Genomic DNA, 25,692 nt, shown 5'->3' with positions numbered 1-25,692 from the left:
GGAGGGGAGGGAAGCGATTTGCCTGCAGGAGCAGTGTCAAAGGTTGCTACCTTCTCGGCGCTGCGGCCGGCATAAGAGGGTGGGTGGGGGGGAATGGGAGCTGGGAGGATGGGTTGGAATAGCCAATGAGAGGGCAGGGAGGGCGAGGTAGCAGGGCTCAAGGTGGGAAACCAGAAATGGAGCGGACCGGAGAGTCGAGGTGGAGGGAGGGGGGCGGGGCCACAGGGAGGCAGCGGAGAGGGAGAGCCGGGGAAAGAGATGAAAATTGGATCAGGCAAAGCAGGTAAAAGCCGAGGAATGAAAGAGAGAGAGATTGGATCAGGCAAAGCAGGTAAAAGCCGAGGAATGAAAGAGAGAGAAGCAGGTAAAGTCTGGCAGCCGGGTTTAGCGCCGGAGGGGAGGGAAGCGACCTGCCTGCAGGAGCAGGGTCAAAGGAATGATGTGGGGTGTCTGCAAGCTGGGTGCCAAATGTGGCTCAATGTGTCGCAGCAGTTGCAGAATGGCTTGCCAGTATAGTCTGTACCTCTGGATTATGTCATGTTCCCTGAGGCCCAGAAAGGTTGTCCTGGTCCGGAATATCCTCTCCTGCCTTCTGCGTTGCCTTTGAGGTCCCTGCTGGTGTGGTGGAAGCTGCTGCTGTTGGTCCTGTGCTCTGCGTCTTTGTGCATGCTGGATGAAAAGCACCTCCATGTCTTCCTTTTTTAACTCTGCTGTTGCTTCTGTGTGTTTTCCTTAAGTACTGGTGTATTTGCCCCATTTTAACGCCTGACCCAGATGTAAATTTTTGACATAAATTGGGCTCTGTGCCATTTTCCCACTCTGCCTCCTAGCCGTGGCACATGGCACATGGGTGTTTAAGTCATTTTTTGGATGGGAACGCCTACATTGCATGTCATTAACACAAGGCGGTTTCCCGCATCCAGAAAATGACACACATGGCGGAATGTTGGCGTTCGCGGGCTCGGGTGTCAAAGTATAAATATGGTGTTAGATTTGCACCGAATTTGCGTTAAAAAAAATTATACAAATCCGGCGCAAGCAGAGTATAAGTATGCCCCTAAGGGCCTGATTTATACTTTTTTAGCGCCACATTTGCATAATTTTTTTACGCAAATTGGCGCAAACTTGCAAAATATAATTGCCACTAAAAAAGTATAAATCAGGCCCTAAGAATCTTTTCCAAACTTTCTGCCAAAAGAACCACAGGGTACCTCCAGACCACCACTGAGCCACTGACGTTGAACTGCCAGTCAGGCTCAACTTGCTGGTTTGCCATATTAAAAGGATTCTGATAGCCATAAACGTTTCCAAGTCCAAATATAGAGGATTTCACTGGGTCCAATGTCAAGCAGCATGCCTTCTAGGGCCCTGACTTTGGACTTCAGCCTCTCAGAGTTTTTCCATCTTTGATACATAGAATCTCGTCTGGCTGCCACAGCCCAAGCTCCCACGAGAGCCTGCAGTTCAGCCAGCCAACGTTGATGAAACCCTTTTCAGATCAGCTGGCACTCCAAACCACTGACTCACAGAAGAACTTTTCTCCAGAAAAACAATTAAGCTCGAAGATTAACTTTACAACCTAATTTCCCCTAATATTCAACTCACCCTCCATAATGGTTGATTTTAACTTCTGACTTTGACCCGGCCTAGCGTGACTATATACCAGTGGTTGAACTCTGTGCCTTTTGGTGCTAGAAACATCTAAGTATTTGAAAAAATCATACTTTCTGTTCCCTATATCTGTTTTTTATTGTTTTTTGTATATTTGTTCATTAATTTTTTTCTAATTTTAAAAGTTGGAGTAGGTTTTTATTGTGTTGTGTTTTCTACCTATTAAATGTTTTGGTTCTAATAAATTCTTTGCATATTTCTCCTAAGTTAAGTCTGTCTGCTCTGTGTTACGGGCAACACAGGTTGAACTCGACTTTCAGTTTTTGAGACCTAACTGGACCTACTAAGAAAAGTGCCATTATGACTTTAAAAGCACTACCATCCTCTTTAACTAATGAACTACTTTCTCACAATCAATCATTTCGGGAACAAGAATACAGCATCTTTTTCTTGAGTACCAGGAAAAGAGGGCCTCTCAGTCAACCCAACATAGGTCATACAAGATCATCATGGTTTTGGGAAGAGACACCAAGGCCCATATTTATAATTTTTGGCGCAAACCTGCGCTAACGCAGTATTGCACCAAAAAGTATAGAGCCGACGAGCGCAATTCCTAGACCCCCGCCAGGTGCCATATTTAAGGAATGGTGCTAGCTGGCGCTATGGCCCCGTTAGTGTCCTTGGAAAGGACACTAACAGGGTCTGGGAGGCATAGCGGGATCCGGGAGTTGTGCGCCAACTTATGGCGCTACACTGTTTAGAGGCAAAAAACTTGCCTCTAGGCAGTGTAGCGCCATTTTCTGGCGCACAAGCTCCATTGACATAGCTTCTGTCTCAGTAAGGAGACTCATCTGGACTTACCTTCGGATGGGTCCCCGATCCGTAGGTCACCTCCTGGTGTGGGTAGGGTGGGTGGGGTGTCCCTGGGGACAGGGAAAGGCGCCTGTGGGCAATTTTTATGGTCTCCAACCATGGATATCTGCCTACAGGTCTTCTAACGCCTGCCCATCCCTAGGGATTAAATAATGGCGCTAAGCAGGCTTATTTAAGGCCCTCCTCCTGCTGTGCGTGGTTTTTGCACGGGAGGATAAATAAGGCCCTAGGGCCTTTGAGGCATTTTTTGCCCTGGAACGCCTACCTTGCATCTCATTGATGCAAGGTAATTTTCCGCAGGCAAAAAATGACGTTGACTCCAATATTTTGGCGCTAGACATGTCTAGCGCCAAAACATAAATATGGAGATAAGTTTGAGCTGGATTTGACTCAATGACCCAAATCCGGTGCGAACAGAGTATAAATATGCCCCTGAATACTTTAGTTCTTATTTTGATGTTTTTAGTTTGTTGGGTATCCCTCTGAATCCATTCCTTAAGCCAATCTTGTGGGGTGTTATACTTCAATAGCTCAATGTACAAGTATAAAGATTTGAGTATTATATATTCATAATGTGTTAAGATTCTACACAAAAAAATGCAGTATCCTTCAGGATTAGTTGGATGATGAACCATCTTTTTGCGGCCTCACAATAGCTTGGCACATATGTGCTCTATTTTTCATTTAATAAAAGACAAAATAAGTCATTTAAAACTAATTCTGCAATTCTAGGTGAAATTGTAATTTACCTCAGACACACTTCCCCTTTGGCTTTGATACTGTGGCTGTTTATTATTCTAACCTCCAAATTATGTGAAATGTGTAAAAACATGGATGGCTGCATAGTACTGGTTTTGGTTAAGGTGTCGATGAGGAGCTGCAAGGTGCTGCAGTGCGAGGTCCCAACTCATTTGCGCTGGGCTGTATCATGTTGCTCTGGTTCCCTTGAAGTCCCCATTCAGGAGCTGCAAGGTGCTGAAATTCAACGTCTTTCATTGGGCTTGGTCACGATGAGCCCTTCCCAGGAGTCACAAATCAGGAGCTGAGGGGGGCAGCAATGTGAGGTTTTGTGTCTGCCTGCATCACTCTGCAGCAGTGAAAACTTCAAGTGCGCTGGAAGGAGTACAGTCTCACTCCAGTCAAGGGTCCAGGACTTGGATTACAACATTTGGGCTCATATTTATACTTTTGTTTTGCACCGCACTTGCGTCACTTTTTGACGCAAAAGCACTGCAAACTTACACATACAATTATTTTTTGTACGTTTGCGCCACCTTTGTGTCAAAAACTGACACAAATGCGGTGCAAAAAAGTATGAATATGGACCTTAGTGGGTCAAGACACATTCCCACAGAGGCCAGAAGAGACTACAAGGTCAGGTCCAGTTGAGTGTAATCAGCTAGGAAGCAGAAGAGGCTCCTGAAAATTTGTCATGTCCCTGTAGCTCACATAGGAACCAACTGACCCTTGGAGTCATTTCTGTGGAGCCTGGGATCACGGCAAGTAAGGTCTAATCTACCTTCCTCAGACAGCAAGGCAGTCCTTCAAGCAACAGGGCAGTCCTTTATATGAATCTTACACAGGTTCAGGAGTATTTTGAACAGTGGTTTTGAAGATCCTATTTTTATGCTTGGTGGCAGGCTTTGTCTGGGAGAATTCCCTGACCTACCACAAAAACTGGTTCTGGTAATTTCTTTCCCTTTCCCTGAGTTTGTCTCAAAATGGACTAGGGCCTTGTGTCAAGTTCATTGTGGGTGATGTTGGTAAAACCCTTTGAAGTATAAGTGAGGTTGGAGACAGCCCCTTTCCAGCCCTCCTGTCAGGATGGCCCATCATATTCACACCTAAGACCCTTTTGTCTCACTGTCTGGACACAATACCCAAACTCAAACATAAGAGCCATGCACAGTCATGTGACATGGTTCATGGGCAGACAAGCACAATTGATTTGAGGAGAAAAATGCTAACTTTCTACATGTGGTATTTTCAAAATTATAACCTGAATTATGATATGGCTGACTGCTGTTGTTATCCCTTGCACTGGTTCTTTAATAACTACTCCTTGCCAAGCCTTGAATCATGTGCTGAGATGAGTGGGTGATGTCTAGCATTAGGATTTGTATTGGCCCCAATACCCTTATACCTAAGCAATGAAAAACTCAGAGGTTTCCCGCATATATTATGTGGGCTGTGCACTGCAGCACACATTAGTGAGTACTTTAAATACTTCCCTGTTTACACCTGCTTTATGTAGGAAGTAGTGTATGACACAAAGCCCAGTCATGAGATCTTAAAAGATCAGACTTTGAGTCGAAATTTATGTGTGTTACCCACTTTGATGCAACACATTATGCACTGAATAGTTAGCAACATGCAATGCTTAGCCTCCCTTTATGTAACCAAATCCTCAGTAAATCTGGGGCTTCTTCTTTTTGCCCAGATCTCTGAGCTGCAGTAAAATCAAATTAATGAGTGTGCAATGGATTTGTGAAACTGCTGATCTCTAGCTACTGGTGAGCTGTCGGAGGAGTAGTTTGTTTTCTAGCTTCTACACATTTTGCTCTTTCATTAATTGATTTTACAGGTATATTTGCATACCATGAGCTTCCTTCTGAATGAGAAAATAACTCTAAGAACCAGGACCTACCCACAATATGCAAACAATTCAAATACCAAAGCATTATTCCAAAACATCAAACATTAGTAAAGTCATCAGTTTCCTGTGATCAATGATAATCTACAAAACAAATCAACATGTATAAGTTGAGTCTGTACTTCCATGTCTCACTTAGCAACAAACACCAATTCCACAGAGCTTAAAGACGGATGCTTTGCTTCAATGACTAATGGTATTTCAAACAAGAGAGACTCTCATACCCTTATTCACCATACAAATTTTTACACACCTCCCAAGTGCAGAACATAGATATCTCTCCTCGATAATGACCAAAACAAAAAACGTTTAATTTACAAGCTTCATTTCAGGATAGATGGGAGAACAGAGCTTCAACCAACCAAAAAGAATATGAATGGTTGGTCAGATTTACAAGGCCCTAGCGCCACGGGAGCGCCACTTTTTGGGATGCTCCGTTGGCACTGTGCAGTGCGCTGTATTTACAAGGTGGTGTTAAGCCACTTTTTGTGGTTTAACGCCACCTTGTAAATACAGCCACTTCACATGCAGCAGTTTATGTGGAAGGGGCATACAATGGGTGTGCTGTGGGCATTCCGCAGCAACACCCATTGCATTTTGACGCTGCCCCAGATTGATGACATTTCATAAATCAGAGGCAGTGTCAAAATCTAATGCCACCCCAGGCGGGGCGTTAGCATGGCACATCGAGGAGAAATTATTTAATTTCTCCTTGTTTTTTGCTCTTTTTATCTGTGCTGCATTCTGCTGCACACATAGAAAGAGCAAATCGCCATAGAAGATTGTTTTTGTGCAGGAAGCTGTCCCATGCTGCACAAAACCAATCTCCCCCTCAACGCAGCCATCCTTGCACTATGGTGCAAGGGTGGCTGCATTGGTGCAGAGGGAAACCCAGGGGTGTGACGTATTATCGTAAATACAGCACATCCCTACATTTCCAAACTGGCTGTAGGAGGCTGGCCTGGCTTGTAGTGGGTACCAAGGGGCACTTACACTCTGTACCAGGTCCAGTTATCCCTTATTAGTGTAGAAGAGGTGTTTCTAGCAGCTTAGGCTGATAGAAGGTAGCTATAGCAGAGCAGCTTAGGCTGAACTAGGAGACATGCAAGGCTCCTACTATACCACTGGTGCCATATGTACAATATGATAGGAAAACACAATACACAGATATACTAAAAATAAAGGTACTTTATTCTTATGACAATATGCCAAGAGTATCTCAGTGAGTACCCTCAGTATGTGGATGCCAAATATACACAAGATATATGTACACAATACCAAAAATATGCAGTAATAGCAAAAGGAAGTAATGCAAGCAATGTAGAATAACAGTGGATTGCAAAAGGAGCACATAGGTATAGGGGCAACACAAACCATGTACTCCAAAAGTGGAATGCGAACCACGAATGGACCCCAAACCTATGTGAGCTTGTAAAGGGTCGCTGGGGCTGTAAGAAAACAGTGAGGGTTAGAAAAATAGCCCACCCCAAGAGCCTGAAAAGTAGGTGTAAAGTGCACCTATATTCCCCAGAGAGCACAGAAGTCGTGATAGGGGAATTCAGCAAGGAAGACCAACACCAGCAATGCAACCAAAGTGGATTTATGGACGAGAGTACCTGTGGAACAAGGGGACCAAGTCCAAGAGTCGCAACAAAGTCGAGATTGGGCAGATGCCCAGGAAATGCCAGCTGAGGGTGCAAAGAAGCTGCCACTGGATGGTAGAAGCTGTAGATTCTGCAAGAACGAAGAGGACTAGGAACTTTCCCTTTGGAGGATGGATGTCCCACGTCGTGAAGAAGCTTGCAGAGGTGTTCCCATGCAGAAAGACCGCAAACAAGCCTTGCTAGCTGCAAGGGTCGTGGTTAGGGTTTTTGGATGCTGCTATGGCCCAGGAGGGACCAGGATGTAGCCACTTGGATGAGGAGACAGAGGGGGCACCCAGCAAGTCAGGGAGCCCTCACAGAAGCAGGCAGCACCTGCATAAGTACCAGAACAGGCACTTGGAAGAGGAGTGAACCGGAGCTCACCCGAAGACACAAAAGGGAGTCCCACGATGGCGGAGGACATCTCAGGAGGTTGTGCACTGCAGGTTAGAGTGTTGGGGACCCAGGCTTGGCTGTGCACAAAGGAAATCCTGGAAGAGTGCACAGGAGCCGGAGCAGCTGCAAATCATGTGGTACCCAGCAATGCAGTATAGCGTGGGGAGGCAAGGACTTACCTCCACCAAACTTGGACTGAGTCACTGGACTGTGGGAGTCACTTGGACAGAGTTGCTGAGTTCCAGGGACCACGCTCGTCATGCTGAGAGGGGACCCAGAGGACCAGTGATGCATTTTTTTTGTTGCCTGCGGTTGCAGAGGGAAGATTCTGTAGACCCACGGGAGATTTCTTCAGAGCTCCTGGTGCAAGAAGGAGGCAGGCTACTCCCAGAGCATGCACCACCAGGAAACAGGCGAGAAAGCGACAGGATCAGCGATACAAAGTTGCAGTAGTCGTCTTTGCTACTTTGTTGGGGTTTTGCAGGCGTCCTGAGCAGTCAGCGGTCGATCCTTTGGCAGAAGGTGAAGAGAGAGATGCAGAGGAACTCTGATGAGCTCTTGCATTCGTTATCTAAAGAATTCCCCAAAGCAGAGACCCTAAATAGCCAGACAAGGAGGTTTGGCTACCTAGGAAGGAGGATAGCCTCGCAACACAGGTAAGAGCCTATCAGAAGGAGTCTCTGACGTCACCTGCTGACACTGGCCACTCAGAGAAGTCCAGTGTGCCAGCAGCATCTCTGGTTCCAAGATGACAGAGGTCTGGAGCACACTGGAGGAGCTCTGGGCACCTCCCCTGGGAGGTGCAGGTCAGGGGAGTGGTCACTCCTCTTTCCTTTGTCCAGTTTCGTGCCAGAGCAGGGCTGGGGGATCCCTGAACCGGTGTAGACTGGCTTATGAAGAGATGGGCACCATCTGTGCCCATCAAAGCATTTCCAGAGGCTGGGGGAGGCTACTCCTCCCCAGCCCTGACACCTTTTTCCAGAGGGAGAGGGTGTAACACCCTCTCTCTGAGGAAGTCTTTTGTCTGCCTTCATGGGCCAAGCCTGGCTGGACCCCAGGAGGGCAGAAACCTGTCTGAGGGGTTGGCAGCAGTAGCAGCTGCAGTGAAATCCCGGGAAAGGCAGTTTGGCAGTACCCGGGTCTGTGCGAGAGACTCAGGGGATCATGGAATTGTCTCCCCAATGCCAGAATGGCATTGGGGTGACAATTCCATGATCTTAGACATGTTACATGGCCATGTTCGGAGTTACCATTGTGACGCTATACATAGGTAGTGACGTATGTATAGTGCATGCGTGTAATGGTGTCTCGCACTCACAAAGTCCGGGGAATTTGCCCTGAACAATGTGGGGGCACCTTGGCTAGTGCCAGGGTGCCCACACACTAAGTAACATAGCACCCAACCTTTACCAGGTAAAGGTTAGACATATAGGTGACTTATAAGTTACTTAAGTGCAGTGGTAAATGGCTGTGAAATAACGTGGACATTATTTCACTCAGGCTGCAGTGGCAGGCCTGTGTAAGAATTGTCAGAGCTCCCTATGGGTGGCAAAAGGAATGCTGCAGCACATAGGGATCTCCTGGAACCCCAATACCCTGGGTACCTCAGTACCATATACTAGGGAATTATAAGGGTGTTCTAGTATGCCAATGTGAATTGGTGAAATTGGTCACTAGCCTGTTAGTGACAAATTTAGAAAGCAGAGAGAGCATAACCACTGAGGTTCTGGTTAGCAGAGCCTCAGTGAGACAGTTAGGCATCACACAGGGAACACATACATGTAGGTCACAAACTTATGAGCACTGGGGTCCTGGCTAGCAGGGTCCCAGTGACACATAACAAACATACTGAAAACATAGGGTTTTCACTATGAGCACTGGGCCCTGGCTAGCAGGATCCCAGTGAGACAGTGAAAACACCCTGACATATACTCACAAACAGGCTATAAGTGGGGGTAACAAGGCTAGAAAGAGGCTACTTTCTCACAAACCCCCCCCCCCCTCAAACGAAGGACAATAAGGCTAACCTTGGCCAGTTGAGACTTTATTGTCTAAGTGGTGATAAGTATAGATTAGCTCTGCAATAGACTGGTTACTCCCTTTATCATCCACTATTTGGTTACTTCCCTGTGGGGATGTAAACCACCCTGTTTGAAGTTTTTTAGCTAAGCAACAATGTGAAGATATGTTTTCACAGTTTCTATCAGTAAGTTTTAGTTTAGAGCAGTGGGAATTGTCCACTGGACCTATTTCTAGTGATGAGAATGCCAGACAGGGATGCTGTCTCAGTGAAGCCATAGCTGGGCAAAAACATTGTCCATATGGCTGGAAGAGAGAACAGGGATGCTGTTTCTTTTGAGTTGGAGCAGGGCAGGGATGCTGTCCTATGAGCTCCACACTAGGGCAGGGCTGCTGTCCTAAGTGTTGTGAGGCAGTGCAGGGTTTCTGCACTAAAGTTTCTCTGGGAGGGTTGGAGGGATGCTCCATGTTAACTAAAATGGTGCTCTTTTTCTCACCAATATGAGTTATCCCACAGAGAGGTACTTCCACCTCAGGGAGTACAGCTATGCTAGCTGATGATTCCCTTGGAACAGGTGCCCCCTCAGGAGAGGTTTCTCCCACCACAGGACTGGTATCCTGAATGGCAGGGTGGTTAGGGGATACTGTGATACCCTTTTTACCTGTTGTTGGAGAGAGATCCTGAGTTCTCAGGCCTTCTCTCCTTTGCTTTTTCATTTCAGTAGAAATGAGAGGGAACAATTCCTCAGGGATACTCAGCATGGCTGCATGGGTATAAAACTCTACATCAGCCCAACCTGAGGCCTCTAGGTCATTACCTAAGAGACAGTCTACAGGTAAGCTAGGTCACACTACCACCTGCTTAGGGCCAGTAACTCCACCCCAACTAAGCTGAACTATAGCTAAGGGAAGAAACTTAGTGGAGTTATGGACATCAATAATCTTATACTGTTGTCGAATGATGTGTTGTTCAGGAGCCACTAGGTTTTCAGTCACCAAAGTGATACTGGCACCTGTGTCCCTGTAGGCCTGGGCCTCAACACCAATTATTGAAACTGTCTGCCTGTACTTATCCATTGTAAGGGGACAAGCAGCCAGTGTGGCAAGGCCAATGCCACTCGGTGTGACAGAAACTGTCTTGGGACTGACTACCCCAGTTTCTATGATGGACCCATAAGTGAACCCAACTACACCCTTAGCTTGACTGTTGCCAGCAGTACCACCACTATTACCACTACTGCTAGGGGCACTAGAGCTTGATGTATTAGTGGTGGTAGGCTCAGGGGGTTTACCTGGACAGGACTTATCCCCTGGCCTATGGCCTTTATTTTTACACACAAAGCATCAAGGCTTTTTAATGTGTGTAGGTTGTGAAGAAGAAGAGGAAGAATTTGTTTGATCCCCACCCCCTGAAGAGTGTTTAGGATTTGAAGAAGGATCTTTGCTTTTACCCTTATCCCCATGTTTATCCTGAGATTTCTCACCATCTTTCTTCTTGCCATCCTTGTCACCACCTGTATGAACATTTCTGTTTACTCTTGTTCTGACCCATTTGTCTGCCTTCTTTCCCAATTCTTGGGGAGAGGTCAGATCTGAGTCCACTAGATATTGGTGTAACAAATCAGACACACAGTTATTCAGAATATGCTCTCTCATGATCAGATTATACAGGCTTTCAAAGTCAGAAACTTTACTGCCATGTAACCACCCCTCCAAGGCCTTCACTGAATGGTCAACAAAGTCTACCCAGTCCTGTGAAGACTCTTTTCTGGTTTCTCTGAACTTAATCTTGTATTGTTCAGTGGTTAAGCCAAATCCATCCAAGAGTGCATTCTTTAAAACTGTAAAATTATTGGCATCACTTTCCTTAACAGAAAGGAGCCTATCCCTACCCTTTCCACTGAAAGATAGCCATAGGATAGCAGCCAACTGCCTTTGAGGGACCCCCTGTACAACACAGACCCTCTCAAGTGCAGCAAACCACTTGTTAATGTCATCCCGCTTCTTGTGAGGGGGAACTATCTTATGCAGATTCCTAGAATCATGCTCTTTCACAGGATTACTATCTGGAATACTGCTGCTGCCACCATGGGGTCCACACCCCAACCTCTGTCTCTCTTTCTATAAGTCTAAAGATTCCCTGTCTAGAGCCAGCTGTTGCTGTTTAAGCTTCAGCCTGGACTCTTCCACTCTCAATCTATTGAGCTCCCTTTCTAACAATCTGTCATCAGGGTGGGTGGGTTGGACATGCTTAGACACAGAAGAATGATGTGAATGAACAGAGGGAGACCTGTCCCCAACAGTTGGCACCCTAACAACCTGTCCTGCAGGAACAACATCCCTACTGTGATGTGAGCTCACAATAGTACAAGCTATGCTAGGTGGTCTGCTAAGGGGCAGGTTGGGAAGAACACCTTCTAACACTCTTACTAGGGGTGCCCCTGAGTCAGAGTGTGAACCATCTCCTAACTTCTCAATGGATGTGCCAGCTAAGGCCTTATCATTCTCAATAAGCATGTTAGATAACAATTCCCTAGAGGGATTCTTTCCCACCCCTAAACCTCTATCAATGCAGAGACTCCTTAAACCCTTCCAGTTAAGGTGGTCATAAGCTGAACTGACCAAGTCAAGAGAAGTTCCTACATCAGACATGATAGAAGAAAGGTTTAGGGACAGATAAAAGAGAGAAAAAGTTTCAGGACTTTTTAAGGAAACAGAAAAAAAAACTTTTTCAACTTTTTAGAAACTTTTTGAAAGTTTAGAGGTACTTTTCAGCACTTAGCAGATAGTGTAAGAGAAGAAAAGCAAAACTTTTTGGTTAGGTGTACATACACTGAACTTGTTTTGTATATTATTCTCATATGAAAAGTACAATATGACAAAGTGGTAAGTAGTTACAAGTACTTATCCCACCGCTGCACAACCAATGTAGGAGGCTGGCCTGGCTTGTAGTGGGTACCAAGGGGTACTTACACTCTATACCAGGTCCAGTCATCCCTTATTAAAGTAGAAGAGGTGTTTCTAGCAGCTTAGGCTGATAGAAGGCAGCTATAGCAGAGCAGCTTAGGCTGAACTAGGAGACATACAAAGCTCCTACTATACCACTGGTGTCATATGCACAATATCATAAGAAAACACAATACACGGATATACTAAAAACAAAGGTACTTTATTTTTATGACAATATGCCAAAAGTATCTCAGTGAGTACCCTCAGTATGAGGATGCCAAATATACACAAGATATATGTACACAATACCAAAAATATGCAGTAATAGCAAAAGGAAGTAATGCAAGCAATGTAGAATTACAGTAGATTGCAATAGGAGCACATAGGTATAGGGGAAACACAAACCATATACTCCAAAAGTGGAATGCGAACCACGAGTGGACCCCAAACCTATGTGAGCTTGTAGAGGGTCGCTGGGGCTGTAAGAAAACAGTGAGGGTTAGAAAAATAGCCCACCCCAAGAGCCTGAAAAATAGGTGTAAAGTGCACCTATATTCCCCAGAGAGCACAGAAGTCGTGATAGGGGAATTCTGCAAGGAAGACCAACACCAGCAATGCAACCAAAGTGGATTTCCGGACGAGAGTACCTGTGGAACAAGGGGACCCAGTCCAAGAGTCGCAACAAAGTCGAGATTGGGCAGATGCCCAGGAAATGCCAGCTGAGGGTGCAAAGAAGCTGCCACCGGATGGTAGAAGCTGTGGATTCTGCAAGCACAAAGAGGACTAAGAACTTCCCCTTTGGAGGATGGATGTCCCACGTCGTGAAGAAGCTTGCAGAGGTGTTCCCACGCAGAAAGACCGCAAACAAGCCTTGCTAGCTGCAAGGGTCACGGCTAGGGTTTTTGGATGCAGCTATGGCCCAGAAGGGACCAGGATGTCGCCACTTGGATGAGGAGACAGAGGTGGCGTCCAGCAAGTCAGAGAGCCCTCACAGAAGCAGGCAGCACCCTCAGAAGTACCAGAAAAGGCACTTGGAAGAGGAGTGAACCGGAGCTCACCCGAAGACACAAAAGGGAGTCCCACGACGCCGGAGGACAACTCAGGAGGTTGTGCACTGTAGGTTGGAGTGTCGAGGACCCAGGCTTGGCTGTGCACGAAGGAAATCCTGGAAGAGTGCACAGGAGCCAGAGCAGCTGCAAATCACGCGGTACCCAGCAATGCAGTCTAGCGTGGGGAGGCAAGGACTTACCTCCACCAAACTTGGACTGAAGAGTCACTGGACTGTGGGAGTCAATTGAACAGAATTTCTGAGTTCCAGGGATCACGCTCGTCGTGCTGAGAGGGGACCCAGAGGACCGGTGATGCAGTCTTTTGTTGGCTGCAGTTGCAGGGGGAAGATTCCGTCGACCCACGGGAGATTTCTTCAGAGCTCCTGGTGCAAGAAGGAGGCAGGCTACCCCCAGATCATGCACCACCAGGAAACAGGCGAGAAAGCGGCAGGATCAGCGATACAAGGTTGCAGTAGTCGTCTTTGCTACTTTGTTGGGGTTTTGCAGGCGTCCTGAGCAGTAAGCGGTCGATCCTTTGGCAGAAGGTGAAGAGAGAGATGCAGAGGAACTCTGATGAGCTCTTGCATTCGTTATCTAAAGAATTCCCCAAAGCAGAGACCCTAAATAGCCAGAAAAGGAGGTTTGGCTACCTAGGAAGGAGGATAGGCTCGCAACACAGGTAAGAGCCTATCAGAAGGAGTCTCTGAAGTCACCTGCTGGCACTGGACACTCAGAGCAGTCCAGTGTGCCAGCAGCACCTCTGTTTCCAAGATGACAGAGGTCTGGAGCACACTGGAGGAGCTCTGGGCACCTCCCCTGGGAGGTGCAGGTCAGGGGAGTGGTCACTCCCCTTTCCTTTGTCCAGTTTCGTGCCAGAGCAGGGCTGGGGAATCCCTGAACCGGTGTAGACTGGCTTATGCTGAGATGGGCACCATCTGTGCCCATCAAAGCATTTCCAGAGGCTGGGGGAGGCTACTCCTCCCCAGCCCTGACACCTTTTTCCAAAGGGAGAGGGTGTAACACCCTCTCTTTGAGGAAGTCTTTTGTCTGCCTTCATGGGCCAAGCCTGGCTGGACCCCAGGAGGGCAGAAACCTGTCTGAGGGGTTGGCAGCAGCAGCAGCTGCAGTGAAACCCCGGGGAAGGCAGTTTGGCAGTACCCAGGTCTGTGCGAGAGACTCGAGGGATCATGGAATTGTCTCCCCAATGCCAGAATGGCATTGGGGTGACAATTCCATGATCTTAGACATGTTACATGGCCATGTTCGGAGTTACCATTGTGACGCTATACATAGGTAGTGACCTATGTATAGTGCATGCGTGTAATGGTGTCTCGCACTCACAAAGTCCGGGGAATTTGCCCTGAACAATGTGGGGGCACCTTGGCTAGTGCCAGGGTGCCCATACACTAAGTAACTTAGCACCCAACCTTTACCAGGTAAAGGTTAGACATATAGGTGACTTATAAGTTACTTAAGTACAGTGGTAAATGGCTGTGAAATAACGTGGACGTTATTTCACTCAGGCTGCAGTGGCAGGCCTGTGTAAGAATTGTCAGAGCTCCCTATGGGTGGCAAAAGAAATGCTGCAGCACATAGGGATCTCCTGGAACCCCAATACCCTGGGTACCTCAGTACCATATACTAGGGAATTATAAGGGTGTTCCAGTATGCCAATCTGAATTGGTGAAATTGGTCACTAGCCTGTTAGTGACAATTTAGAAAGCAGAGAGAGCATAACCACTGAGGTTCTGGTTAGCAGAGCTTCAGTGAGACAGTTAGGCATCACACAGGGAACACATACATGTAGGTCACAAACTTATGAGCACTGGGGTCCTGGCTAGCAGGGTCCCAGTGACACATAACAAACATACTGAAAACATAGGGTTTTCACTATGAGCACTGGGCCCTGGCTAGCAGGATCCCAGTGAGACAGTGAAAACACCCTGACATATACTCACAAACAGGCCAAAAGTGGGGGTAACAAGGCTAGAAAGGGGCTACTTTCTCACACACCCCCCCCCCCCCCAAACGAAGGACAATTAGGGTAACCTTGGCCAATTGAGACTTTATTGTCTAAGTGGTGATAAGTATAGAGTAGCTCTGCAATAGACTGGTTACTCCCTTTAGCATCCACTATATGGTTACTTCCCTGTGGGGATGTAAACCACCCTGTTTGAAGTTTTTTTAGCTAAGCAACAATGTGAAGATGTGTTTTCAGAGTTTCTATCAGTAAGTTTTAGTTTAGAGCAGTGGGAATTGTCCACTGGACCTATTTCTAGTGATGAGAATGCCAGACAGGGATGCTGTGTCAGTGAAGCCATAGCTGGGCAAAAACATTGTCCATATGGCTGGAAGAGAGAACAGGGATGCTGTTTCTTTTGAGTTGGAGCAGGGCAGGGATGCTGTCCTATGAGCTCCACACTAGGGCAGGGCTGCTGTCCTAAGTGTTGTGAGGCAGTGCAGGGTTTCTGCACTAAAGTTTCTCTGGGAGGGTTGGAGGGATGCTCCATGTTAACTAAAATGGTGCTCTTTTTCTCACCAATATGAGTTATCCCACAGAGAGGTACTTCCACCTCAGGGAGTACAGCTATGCTAGCTGATGATTCCCTTGGAACAGGTGCCACCCCAGGAGAGGTTTCACCCACCACAGAACTGGTATCCTGAATGGCAGGGTGGTTAGGGGATACTGTTATACCCTTTTTACCTGTTGTTGGAGAGGGATCCTGAGTTCTCAGGCCTTCTCTCCTTTGCTTTTTCATTTCAGTAGAAATGAGAGGGAACAATTCCTCAGGGATACTCAGCATGGCTGCATGGGTATAAAACTCTACATCAGCCCAACCTGAGGCCTCTAGGTCATTACCTAAGAGACAGTCTACAGGTAAGCTAGGTCACACTACCACCTGCTTAGGGCCAGTAACTCCACCCCAACTAAGCTGAACTATAGCTAAGGGAAGAAACTTAGTGGAGTTATGGACATCAATAATCTTATACTGTTGTCGAATGATGTGTTGTTCAGGAGCCACTAGGTTTTCAGTCACCAAAGTGATACTGGCACCTGTGTCCCTGTAGGCCTGGGCCTCAACACCAATTATTGAAACTGTCTGCCTGTACTTATCCATTGTAAGGGGACAAGCAGCCAGTGTGGCAAGGCCAATGCTACTAGGTGTGACAGAAACTGTCTTGGGACTGACTACTCCAGTTTCTATGATGGACCCATAAGTGAACCCAACTACACCCTTAGCTTGACTGTTGCCAGCAGTCCCACCACTATTACCACTACTGCTAGAGGCACTAGAGCTTGATGTATTAGTGGTGGTAGGCTCAGGGGGTTTACCTGGACAGGACTTATCCCCTGGCCTATGGCCTTTATTTTTACACACAAAGCATCAAGGATTTTTAATGTGTGTAGTTTGTGAAGAAGAAGAGGAAGAATTTGTTTGATCCCCACCCCCTGATGAGTGTTTAGGATTTGAAGAAGGATCTTTGCTTTTACCCTTATCCCCATGCTTATCCTGAGATTTCTCACCATCTTTCTTCTTGCCATCCTTGTCACCACCTGTATGAACTTTTCTGTTTACTCTTGTTCTGACCCATTTGTCTGCCTTCTTTCCCAATTCTTGGGGAGAGGTCAGATCTGAGTCCACTAGATATTGGTGTAACAAATCAGACACACAGTTATTCAGAATATGCTCTCTCAGGATCAGATTATACAGGCTTTCAAAGTCAGAAACTTTACTGCCATGTAACCACCCCTCCAAGGCCTTCACTGAATGGTCAACAAAGTCTACCCAGTCCTGTGAAGACTCTTTTCTGGTTTCTCTGAACTTAATCTTGTATTGTTCAGTGGTTAAGCCAAATCCATCCAAGAGTGCATTCTTTAAAACTGTAAAATTATTGGCATCACTGTCCTTAACAGTAAGGAGCCTATCCCTACCCTTTCCACTGAAAGATAGCCATAGGATAGCAGCCTACTTCCTTTGAGGGACCCCCTGTACAATACAGGCTCTCAAGTGCAGCAAACCACTTGTTAATGTCATCCCCCTCCTTGTGAGGGGGAACTATCTTATGCAGATTCCTAGAATCATGCTCTTTCACAGGATTACTATCTGGAATACTGCTGCTGCCACCATGGGGTCCAAACCCCAACCTCTGTCTCTCTTTCTATAAGTCTCAAGATTCCCTGTCTAGAGCCAGCTGTTGCTGTTTAAGCTTCAGCCTGGACTCTTCCACTCTCAATCTATTGAGCTCCCTTCCTAACAATCTGTCATCAGGGTGGGTTGGTTGGGCATTCTTCGACACAGAAGAATGATGTGAATGAACAGAGGGAGACCTGTCCCCAACAGTTGGCACCCTAACAACCTGTCCTGCAGGAACAACATCCCTGCTGTGATGTGAGCTCACAATAGTACCAGCTATGCTAGGTGGTCTGCTAAGGGGCAGGTTGGGAAGATCACCTTCTAACACTCTTACTAGGGGTGCCCCTGAGTCAGAGTGTGAACCATCTCCTAACTTCTCAATGGATGTGCCAGCTAAGGCCTTATCATTCTCAATAAGCATGTTAGATAACAATTCCCTAGAGGGATTCTTTCCCACCCCTAAACCTCTATCAATGCAGAGACTCCTTAAACCCTTCCAGTTAAAGTTGTCATAAGCTGAACTGACCAAGTCAAGAGAAGTTCCTACATCAGACATGATAGAAGAAAGGTTTAGGGACAGATAAAAGAGAGACAAAGTTTCAGGACTTTTTAAGGAAACAGAAAAAAAACGTTTTCAACTTTTTAGAAACTTTTTGAAAGTTTAGAGGTACTTTTCAGCACTTAGCAGATAGTGTAAGAGAAGAAAAGCAAAACTTTTTGGTTAGGGGTACATACACTGAACTTGTTTTGTATATTATTCTCTTATGAAAAGTACAATATGACAAAGTGGTAAGTAGTTACAAGTACTTATCCCACCGCTACACAACCAATGTAGGAGGCTGGCCTGGCTTGTAGTGGGTACCAAGGGGTACTTACACTCTGTACCAGGTCCAGTTATCCCTTATTAGTGTAGAAGAGGTATTTCTAGCAGCTTAGGCTGATAGAAGGCAGCTATAGCAGAGCAGCTTAGGCTGAACTAGGAGACATGCAAAGCTCCTACTATACCACTGGTGTCATATGCACAATATCATAAGAAAACACAATACACAGATATACTAAAAATAAAGGTACTTTATTTTTATGACAATATGCCAAAAGTATCTCAGTGAGTACCCTCAGTATGAGGATGCCAAATATACACAAGATATATGTACACAATACCAAAAATATGCAGTAATAGCAAATGGAAGTAATACAAGCAATGTAGAATTACAGTAGATTGCAATAGGAGCACATAGGTATAGGGGCAACACAAACCATATACTCCAAAAGTGGAATGCGAACCACGAATGGACCCCAAACCTATGTGAGCTTGTAGAGGGTCGCTGGGGCTGTAAGAAAACAGTGAGGGTTAGAAAAATAGCCCACCCCAAGAGCCTGAAAAGTAGGTGTAAAGTGCACCTATATTCCCCAGAGAGCACAGAAGTCGTGATAGGTGAATTCTGCAAGGAAGACCAACACCAGCAATGCAACCAAAGTGGATTTCCGGACGAGAGTACCTGTGGAACAAGGGGACCCAGTCCAAGAGTCACAACAAAGTCGAGATAGGGCAGATGCCCAGAAAATGCCAGCTGAGGGTGCAAAGAATCTGCAACCGGATGGTAGAAGCTGTGGATTCTGCAAGCAAAAAAAGGACTAAGAACTTCCCCTTTGGAGGATGGATGTCCCACGTCGTGAAGAAGCTTGCAGAGGTGTTCCCACGCAGAAAGACCGCAAACAAGCCTTGCTAGCTGCAAGGGTCACGGTTAGGGTTTTTGGATGCAGCTGTGGCCCAGAAGGGACCAGGATGTCGCCACTTGGATGAGGAGACAGAGGGGGCGTCCAGCAAGTCAGGGAGCCCTCACAGAAGCAGGCAGCACCCTCAGAAGTACCGGAACAGGCACTTGGAAGAGGAGTGAACCGGAGCTCACCCGAAGACACAAAAGGGAGTCCCACGACGCCGGAGGACAACTCAGAAGGTTGTGCACTGCAGGTTAGAGTGTTGAAGACCCAGGCTTGGCTGTGCACGAAGGAAATCCTGGAAGAGTGCACAGGAGCCGGAGCAGCTGCAAATCACGGGGTACCCAGCAATGCAGTCTAGCGTGGGGAGGCAAGGACTTACCTCCACCAAACTTGGACTGAAGAGTCACTGGACTGTGGGAGTCACTTGGACAGAGTTTCTGAGTTCCAGGGATCACGCTCGTCGTGCTGAGAGGGGACCCAGAGGACCGGTGATGTAGTCTTTTGTTGGCTGCGGTTGCAGGGGGAAGATTCCGTCGACCCACAGGAGATTTCTTCAGAGCTTCTGGTGCAAGAAGGAGGCAGGCTACCCCCAGAGCATGCACCACCAGGAAACAGGCGAGAGAGCGGCAGGATCAGCGATTCAAGGTTGCAGTAGTCGTCTTTGCTACTTTTTTGGGGTTTTGCAGGCGTCCTGAGCAGTCAGCGGTCGATCCTTTGGCAGAAGGTGAAGAGAGAGATGCAGAGGAACTCTGATGAGCTCTTGCATTCGTTATCTAAAGAATTCCCCAAAGCAGAGACCCTAAATAGCCAGAAAAGGAGGTTTGGCTACCTAGGAAGGAGGATAGGCTCGCAACACAGGTAAGAGCCTATCAGAAGGAGTCTCTGACGTCACCTGCTGGCACTGGACACTCAGAGCAGTCCAGTGTGCCAGCAGCACCTCTGTTTCCAAGATGACAGAGGTCTGGAGCACACTGGAGGAGCTCTGGGCACCTCCCCTGGGAGGTGCAGGTCAGGGGAGTGGTCACTCCCCTTTCCTTTGTCCAGTTTCGTGCCAGAGCAGGGCTGGGGGATCCCTGAACCGGTGTAGACTGGCTTATGCAGAGATGGGCACCATCTGTGCCCATCAAAGCATTTCCAGAGGCTGGGGGAGGCTACTCCTCCCCAGCCCTGAAACCTTTTTCCAAAGGGAGAGGGTGTAACACCCTCTCTTTGAGGAAGTCTTTTGTCTGCCTTCATGGGCCAAGCCTATCTGGACCCCAGGAGGGCAGAAACCTGTCTGAGGGGTTGGCAGCAGCAGCAGCTGCAGTGAAACCCCGGGGAAGGCAGTTTGGCAGTACCCAGGTCTGTGCGAGAGACTCGGGGGATCATGGAATTGTCTCCCCAATGCCAGAATGGCATTGGGGTGACAATTCCATGATCTTAGACATGTTACATGGCCATGTTCGGAGTTACCATTGTGACGCTATACATAGGTAGTGACCTATGTATAGTGCATGCGTGTAATGGTGTCTCGCACTCACAAAGTCCGGGAAATTTGCCCTGAACAATGTGGGGGCACCTTGGCTAGTGCCAGGGTGCCCACACACTAAGTAACTTAGCACCCAACCTTTACCAGGTAAAGGTTAGACATATAGGTGACTTATAAGTTACTTAAGTGCAGTGGTAAATGGCTGTGAAATAACGTGGACGTTATTTCACTCAGTCTGCAGTGGCAGGCCTGTGTAAGAATTGTCAGAGCTCCCTATGGGTGGCAAAAGAAATGCTGCAGCCCATAGGGATCTCCTGGAACCCCAATACCCTGGTACCTCAGTACCATATACTAGGGAATTATAAGGGTGTTCCAGTATGCCAATGTGAATTGGTGAAATTGGTCACTAGCCTGTTAGTGCCAATTTAGAAAGCATATAGAGCATAACCACTGAGGTTCTGGTTAGCAGAGCCTCAGTGAGACAGTTAGGCATCACACAGGGAACACATACGTATGGGGCACAAACTTATGAGCACTGGGGTCCTGGCTAGCATGGTCCCAGTGACACATAACAAACATACTGAAAACATAGGGTTTTCACTATGCGCACTGGGCCCTGGCTAGCAGGATCCCAGTGAGACAGTGAAAACACCCTGACATATACTCACAAACAGGCCAAAAGTGGGGGTAACAAGGCTAGAAAGAGGCTACTTTCTCACACTGGCGCTGTGCTGCTAATTGTTGCGCAGCTCCGCACTGCATCAGTTTATTGTAAATTTGGCCAGAAGTTGTCTAAATGGAAGTATAAAGCCTTGGGAAGCTCACATTTTCTGGCAATGGCAACACTTGAGGGAAAAATAGAAATGCAGGAAGAGGGAGATGAGTAAACAGGACACATGAGGACGAAATAATTACTAATTGTTTAATAAAACATTAGAAGTTACCAGCAATTACTTACCTGGAAACGGAGCTCATGCCCGTGTTGTGATACAGGCCATTAGTTCAGCAATGCATGTTTTCTTAAACCCTCAAAGCAGTCCAATACAAATGGTCCTGATATATGTCACTTCTCTAAAATGCCAGGTGTAGCAGATGTGAAAGCACATGCACTTTGACAGTGTGTGGTGTTGTTATATTCTGGTCCAGTGCATATCTGACAAACTATAAACTATATTCTATTTTCAGGTACCCCCAGAAAAGGTGATAGATTGAGAGGCATGCAGTGTCCAGTTATAGAATTGTACAAAGCAGCAAAGAAGTACTTGACATATTATATAGCTTTCTAAATGCTAAATTCAATGATATGCAAATACATACAATCTATTTTTTGCTTAAGACATTACAGTGACTATTTCTTAAACTCAGGAGCACAGTGGATTGCCTGATAGCCATCATGCCACAATTTAATCCATCTACAAATAGCATGTTACATGATTTAAAAAGTGTGCAATGCAAATCCTAATGCACAACAAGGTAGGTCTTAAGTGAACTTAATTTTGCCCGTTGCAATTGCGATCCACCAAAATTGTCTTAATCTATTCTAATCCATTTGACTCTTAAGGTAAAGGTGTAAAATGTATACAGCAGGACCTCAGTAAAATAGACAGGTTAAGAGTTATGCTTGGTGTTCAGTTAATGCAGCGATTAGGTCCATGACGGACTGTTAGATAACTAACAGCAGCAAAATAGATGCCGCCCACCGCTCAGTTTTAATACTCTAATTAGTTACCGTACTCTTTATCGCTCCGAGTAATAGTCATCCTCGTCGCCAGCCTAATACAATAAGCCTTCTGCCTCTCACGGTGACTTCACCCATATGAGATTAAAACTACAGAGGTGCCCCCTCCACTGTGGCCAATACAGTAAGTTGTCACTGTGTGAACCATGTAGGAGAAACTCATCTGTGTACACATCCTGAAAGTACCAAACTTTTGCAAACAATAGCCCCCTCCCCATCCTCTCCAAGTAAGGGAAGGTGGGAGGGAAACCTGGGACAGTGACGAGGAAGACCAAAATTTTGAGTACTTAGAATTACCGTTGAGTGAAGAAAGCATTACCCGTCTGCCTCCTCCCAATCCTAACACAATGACCATTTACCCAAGCAATTATACGAAACAACTGCTTCAGATAAACCACCAATGTATCTGAAAAAGCATGGTTCTGCATGGGCATACTCTTCCCACTTGGGGCAACAAATGCAAAAATCGGTCCTAGGATCTTTGCGACTGGGAGTGAATGCTTGATTTGCTCTGCATTCCGTCCATCACTGTTGTTTTTGCATTTGTCGTCCCAAGTGGGGAGGGCATGCCCAGACATGGGTCCCCGTGCTCTCTGCACCACTGGATTCAAGCTAGCCTGGTTGATGAAGGGTGATACCCTGAAACCGGTCCTGGGCTGCTTGTTTCCAGTCCAGGGAGGACGTGGTTTAGCAGTTTGGGATGGACTGTTCGCATGGGGAACAGGGTCAAGGCTTATTTGCATATGGCTGGGTCCAAACTGGGGTGGTGATGTGAGCAAACAAATGATGGATTAAACCCAGATCTTTGTGATTGGGGGTAAATGTCTGTATTGTTCAGCATTCCGTCCATCATCTTTTTTTTTTGTTGTATTTGTTGCTTCAAGTGGGAAGGGTATGCCCAGATGTAAGTTCCGTGCGCACTGTGCCACTGGATTCAATCTAGCCTTGCTGATGAAAAGTGATACTCTGAAACCGATATGCTTGTTTCCAGTCCAGGGAGGACCTGGTTTAGCAGTTTGGGCTGGACTGTTCCCATGGGGAACAGGGTCAAGAATGATTTGAAAATGGCTGGGTCCAAACTGGGGTGGCAATGTGAACAAAAAAAAGATTGATTAAATCCAGAGCTTTGTGACTGGTGTTGAATGTCTGCATTGTTCAGCATTCCATTAATCATCTGTTCTTTTTGCATTTGTCACCCCAAGTGGGAAGGGTATGCCCAGACATGGGTCCTGTGCTCACTAGGCCACTGGATTCAAGCTAGTTTCACTGATGAAGGGTGATAGCCTGAAACCAGTCCTAGGATGCTTGTTTCCAGTCAAGAAAGCACCTGGCTTGGCAGTTCAGGCTGGACTGTTCCCATGGGGAACATTGTCAAGACTGATTTGCATATTGCTGGGTCCAAACTGGGGTGCCAATGTGAGCAAAAAATAATGGATTAAATGCAGATCTTTGCAACTGGAGGTGAATGTCTGCATTGTTCAGCTATCCATCCATCATCTGTTCTTTTTGCATGCATCCAGGTATGGCCTCCGGCAGTAATAGAAGATCTGGAAGCCACAGTTGCAGCAGACAAGGGGTTGAAGGTAATATAAAAAATAATTCTAACCTGCTGTTCCATAATAGATAGTTTGGAAGTGCCCTCTTCTGTTTGTTGTATATCTTCTGCCAGAGCCTGGAAGTCTTGGATGAGTGTGTGTGTGCCCGCACAAAGTTAGAAGCAGAATATTCTTTCTTTGTTGCTCCTTCTACCATCTCATTATCGTACCAGGGGAGCTGCACTCTCAGATTTTATGGTTCCATTCAATGATAGCTTGGCCATTAGGGAATCCACTTTAACTGGTTAGGGAATTATTTTTAGAACGTCTCAGAGGGTATCTTTTTGCAAAGAACATTGGAAAATTGTTTTCTCAGTATCTGCCCATTCCAAGGTTCATAAACCTCTAATGGCCTTATGAGTAAAGAAGGAGTCCTGTATTGGCAAACTACATCATCATTTTTGGAGCATCTAGGAATAAGATACTCTCTCATGTGTGCAATTAACTCCTTTACATATGTCCACTGAATGTATCTGCCCCCGTTCCTCCTTCTTGGAATGATTTGAATCAACATCTTGGGAAGTAGATACCTTAGACAACTTTGTTGCAGGCAGAAACCTGCAGAGAGCAAAAACTGTTTCCCCAGCCTTGGTTATCATGCTTTGTGCAAACTTCGGGGCATATATATACTCTGTTTGCTCCGAATGTGCATCAAACATTTTGACGCACATTCGGCGCAAACCCGTGCACCATATTTAAACTTTGAAGCCTGTGAACGCCAAAATTCCGCAGTGTGCGTCATTTTCTGGATGCGGGAAACTGCCTTGTGTTAATTACATGCAAGGTATGCGTTCCTGTCCAAAAAATGACTTAAACACCCGTGCGCCTTATTTATCCAATTGCGTAAAAATCCTGCACGGCCGGGAGGCGGAGGCGAAAAATTACGCATAGCCCGAATTGCGTAAAAAATTTACGTCTGGGCCAGGGCAGGCGTTAAAATGGGGCAAACACACCTTTAATTAATGAAAACACACAGAAGCAACAGCGGAGCTCCAAAAGGAAGACATGGAGGTGCTTTTCATCCAGCATGCACGCAGACGCAGAGCACAGGACCAACAACAACAGCTTCTACAACACCAGCAGGGACCCCAAAGGCAACGCAGAAGGCAGGAGAGGATATTCCGCACCAGGACACCCCTTTTGGGACTCCACCAACAAGACATCATCCAGAGGTAAAGGCTGAACTGGCAAGCCATTCAGCAGCTGCTGTGCAACATTGAGCCACAATTGGCACCCAGCTTGCAGACACCCCTGTCTCTACATGTTGTCAAGTGGCTCCTTTCAAACTACTGGTGCCCTGGTTGCCAGGATCTCACAGTCCTCATTCTCTGCCTTCCTACCTAAGGTACTCGATGCCATCATCTCCCTCACACCCCGCCATATCAGCTTCCCCAACACACAGCAGAAGCAGCAGGAGACCAAACAGGGCTTCTACCAAATCAACGGCTTCCCACACGTGTTTGGTGCCATTGACTGCACACATGTACTCCTTGTGCCACCTGCTGCAGCCGAACATCTATACCGCAACAGGAGGCAAACACTCCATCAATGTGCAGGCCATTGTCGATCACCAGGGATTGTTCACCAACATCGTGGCAAAGTATCCTGGGAGTGTACATGATTCATTCATCTTCCGCCACTGCACCATCAATCAACACTTCCAGGATGGACGATATGGAATTGGCCTACTTGTTGGTAAGTACAGAAACCTACTTATATACACACTGCACAACAACCCTCTAGGACAAACAACACATACACCACTACATTGACACGTTGCCAGGAAGACAATGAGGTTGTGACACTGCTAGGCATGTGTGACATCCTGATTCATTTGGAT

The 25,692-nt window shown here is 46.6% G+C and overlaps 1 long non-coding RNA gene across 1 annotated transcript in view; it reads left to right on the top strand.

Moving 5' to 3' along the window:
• Nucleotides 1–23,840, top strand: part of LOC138297358 (uncharacterized) — a 71,476-nt gene extending 47,636 nt beyond the window's left edge. Inside the window, exon 3 of the long non-coding RNA XR_011204052.1 lies at nucleotides 23,778–23,840. This is a non-coding gene — a long non-coding RNA (uncharacterized lncRNA). The remainder of the gene's footprint in view (nucleotides 1–23,777) is intronic.
• The last annotated feature ends 1,852 nt before the right edge of the window (nucleotides 23,841–25,692 follow it).

The sequence above is a fragment of the Pleurodeles waltl genome, chromosome 5 (genome assembly GCF_031143425.1).
Source record: "Pleurodeles waltl isolate 20211129_DDA chromosome 5, aPleWal1.hap1.20221129, whole genome shotgun sequence".
NCBI classification, from domain to species: domain Eukaryota; kingdom Metazoa; phylum Chordata; class Amphibia; order Caudata; family Salamandridae; genus Pleurodeles; species Pleurodeles waltl.
Note: the sequence above shows the minus strand (reverse complement) of the source record. Positions and strands in the feature narration are given on the sequence as shown.